Source organism: Chiloscyllium plagiosum, chromosome 22 (assembly GCF_004010195.1).
Source record: "Chiloscyllium plagiosum isolate BGI_BamShark_2017 chromosome 22, ASM401019v2, whole genome shotgun sequence".
In the NCBI taxonomy this organism is placed as follows: Eukaryota; Metazoa; Chordata; class Chondrichthyes; order Orectolobiformes; family Hemiscylliidae; genus Chiloscyllium; species Chiloscyllium plagiosum.
In genome coordinates, this window is record NC_057731.1 from 49,297,944 (window position 1) to 49,302,769 (window position 4,826).

A 4,826-nucleotide genomic window follows, 5' to 3' on the forward strand; every position below is an offset into this window, starting at 1 on the left:
ATGTTGCGGCTGTACAGGACATTGCTTAGGCCACTGTTGGAATATTGCGTGCAATTCTGGTCTCCTTCCTATCGGAAAGATGTTGTGAAACTTGAAAGGGTTCAGAAAAGATTTACAAGGATGTTGCCAGGGTTGGAGGATCTGAGCTACACAGAGAGGCTGAACGGGCTGGGGCTGTTTTCCCTGGAGCATCGGGGGCTGAGGGGTGACCTTATAGAGGTTTACAAAATTATGAGGGGCATGGATAGGATAAATAGGCAAAGTCTTTTCCCTGGGATTAGATTAGATTAGATTACTTACAGTGTGGAAACAGGCCCTTCGGCCCAACAAGTCCACACCGACCCGCCGAAGCGCAACCCACCCATACCCCTACATTTACCCCTTTTAACCTAACACTACGGGCAATTTAGCATGGCCAATTCACCTGACCTGCACATCTTTGTGACTGTGGGAGGAAACCGGAGCACCCGGAGGAAACCCACGCAGACACGGGGAGAATGTGCAAACTCCACACAGTCAGTCACCTGGGTCGGGAATTGAACCCGGTTCTCTGGCGCTGTGAGGCAGCAGTGCTAACCACTGTGCCACCGTGCCGCCCACATGGGATTGGGGAGTCCAGAACTAGAGGGCATAGGTTTAGGATGAGAGGGAAAGATATAAAAGAGACCTAAGGGGCAACCTTTTCACGCAGAGGGTGGTACGTGTATGGAATGAGCTGCCAGAGGATGTGGTGGAGGCTGGTACAATTGCAACATTTAAGAGACATTTTGATGGGTATATGAATAGGAAGGGTTTGGAGGGATATGGGCCGGGTGCTGGCAGGTGGGACTAGATTGGGTTACTAATGTGCTGTCCCATCATGTTTATACATGAGTCTTATAAGTTTCAGTGATCTTCACTCAATAATCACCTCTAACCAATACCCTACTCATTATTTCACTCTTGTTGGGATGGGCTTTCAGTTTGACTATAACCATTACACCACTACACCCCTCAACTACCCCTCAACCACTCAGCCTGTTCTTAGCAGACTTTCCTCCAATTCAACCTGCTCTTAGCAGTCTGTTTTCTAACTCTGCTTGTTCTCAGCGGACTTTCCTCCAGCTGAACCAGATTTAAATAACACTGACCTATCCTATCACTGCTTAACAACACAATATCCTGCAATAACACAGCCCCAACAGGGCCTGTAGCAAAACAACTAATTTTTACCAGTCATGTGAATCATAAGAATTTTGTTAAAAAGGTTGACAGTGAATTTTCAGCAAAATGTTTAAAGAAACCACTCCAAGTATTTACATAAGAGTGGAAATATATCTATTTTCCATAATCTTTCTAAATTTAAGTCCTCACAGCAAGATGAAACATGAACAATCTTTATAACAGATGGAAAGGATGAGATTGTAAACCAAGCAGAAATATGTGAAGCTGTTTTAAATCTAAATATATCTATTCATTTATAATTAAAAATCGTAAAGAGGGCTGAGATACGTTCAGCAGATAAATAATGTATTTGAATTCAATTATGCAGAACCTTGCAATAACACAATATCCCGCAATAACACAATATCCTTCAATAACACAATATCCTTCAATAACACAATATCCTGCAATAACACAATATCCCGCAATAACACAATATCCTTCAATAACACAATATCCTGCAATAACACAATATCCTGCAATAAGAAAATATCGTACAATAACACAATGTCCTGCAATAACACAATATCCTGCAATAACACAATATCCTTCAATAACACAATATCGTGCAATAACACAATATCGTACAATAACACAATATCCTGCAATAACACAATATCGTATAATAACACAATGTCCTGCAATAACACAATTTCCTTCGACAACACAATATCCTGCAATAACACAATATCGTACAGTAACACAATGTCCTGCAATAACACAATATCCTTCAATAACACAGTATCCTGCAATGACACAATATCATATAATAACACAATATCCCGCAATAACACAATATCATATAATAACACAATGTCCTGCAATAACACAATATCCTTCGATAACACAATATCCTGCAATAAGACAATATTGTACAATAACACAATGTCCTGCAATAACACAATATCCTGCAATAACACAATATCCTGCAATAATACAATATCCTGCAATAAGACAATATCCTGCAATAACACAATATCTTGCAATAACACAATATCCTGCAATAAGAAAATATTGTACAATAACACAATATCCTTCAATAACACAATGTCCTGCAATAACACAATATCCTTCAATAACACCATATCCTTCAATAAAACAATATCGTGCAATAACACAATATCATACAATAACACAATGTCCTGCAATAACACAATATCCTTCGATAACACAATATCCTGCAATAAGACAATATCGTACAATAACACAATGTCCTGTAATAACACAATATCCTGCAATAACACAATATCATACAATAACACATATCCTTTAATAACACAATATCCTGCAATAACACAATATCATACAATAACACAATGTCCTGCAATAAGACAATATCCTGCAATATCACAATATCCTGCAATAACACAATATCGTACAATAACACAATGCCCTGCAATACCACAATATCCTTCAATAACACAATATCCTGCGATAACACAATATCATATAATAACACAATATACTGCAATAACATAATATCATACAATAACACAATGTCCTGCAATAACACAACATCGTACAATAACACAATATCCCGCAATAACACAATATCCCGCAATAACACAATATCCTTCAATAACACAATGTCCTGCAATAACACAATATCCCGCAATAACACAATATCCTTCAATAACACAATATCCTTCGATAACACAATATCCCGCAATAACACAATATCCTGCAATAACACGATATCCTGCAATAAGAAAGTATCGTACAATAACACAATATCCTTCAATAACACAATATTGTGCAATAACACAATATCGTATAATAACACAATGTCCTGCAATAACACAATATCCTTCGACAACACAATATCCCGCAATAACACAATATCGTACAGTAACACAATGTCCTGCAATAACACAATATCCTTCGATAACACAATATCCTGCAATAACATAATATCATACAATAACACAATATCCCGCAATAACACAATATCATATAATAACACAATATCCTTCGATAACACAATATCCTGCAATAAGACAATATCGTACAATAACACAATGTCCTGCAATAACACAATATCCTGCAATAACACAATCTCGTACAATAACACATATCCTTTAATAACACAATGTCCTGCAATAAGACAATATCCTGCAATAAAACAATATCCTGCAATAACACAATATCCTGCAATAAGAAAATATCATACAATAACACAATATCCTGCAATAACACAATATCGTGCAATAACACAATATCCTTCAATAACACAATTTCCTGCAATAACACAATATCCCGCAATAACACAATATCCTTCGCTAACACAATGTCCTGCAATAACACAATATCCCGCAATAACACAATGTCCTGCAATAACACAATATCCTTTGATTACACAATATCCTGCAAGAACACAATATCATACAATAACACAATATCCCGCAATAACACAATATCATATAATAACACAATATCCTGCAATAAGAAAATATCGTACAATAACACAATGTCCTGCAATAACACAATATCCCGCAATAACACAATATCCTTCGATAACACAATATCCTGCAATAAGACAATATCGTACAATAACACAATATCCTTCAATAACACAATATCCTGCAATAACACAATATCATACAATAACACAATATCCTGCAATAACAAAATATCCTGCAATAACACAATATCCTGCAATAAGAAAATATCGTACAATAACACAATATCCTTCAATAACACAATATCCTGCAATAACACAATATTCTTCGATAAACAATATCCTGCAATAACACAATATCCTGCAATAACACAATATCGTACAATAACACAATGTCCTGCAATAACACAATATCCTGCAATAAGAAAATATCGTACAATAACACAATATTGTGCAATAACACAATATTGTACTATAACACAATTTCCTGCAATAACACAATATCCCGCAATAACACAATATCGTATAATAACACAATGTCCTGCAATAACACAATATCCCGCAATAACACAATATCCTGCAATAACACAATATCGTATAATAACACAATATCCCGCAATAACACAATATCCTGCAATAACACAATATCATACAATAACACAATTTCCTTCAATAACACAATATCCTGTAATAACACAATATCCTGCAATAACACAATATCGTACAATAACACAATGTTCTGCAATAACACTATTTTGGAGAAGATTTGTAGCTCAGGTGCTCGCTATTGTGGTTCTGTTCGCCGAGCTGGGAATTTGTGTTGCAGACGTTTCATCCCCTGTCCAGGTGACATCCTCAGTGCTTGGGAGCCTCCTGTGAAGCGCTTCTGTGGTGTTTCCTCCGGCATTTATAGTGATTTGTCCCTGCCGCTTCCGGTTGTCAGTTCTAGCTGTCCACTGCAGTGGCCGGTATATTGGGTACAGGTCGATGTGCTTATTGATAGAATCTGTGGATGAGTGCCATGCCTCTAGGAATTCCCTGGCTGTTCTCTGTTTGGCTTGTTCTATAATTGTAGTGTTGTCCAAGTCGAACTCATGTTGCTTGTCATCTGAGTGTGTCGCTACTAAGGACAGCTGGTCGTGTCGTTTCGTGGCTAGTTGGTGTTCATGGATGCGGACTATTAGCTGTCTTGCTGTTTGTCCTATGTAGTGTTTTGTGCAGTCCT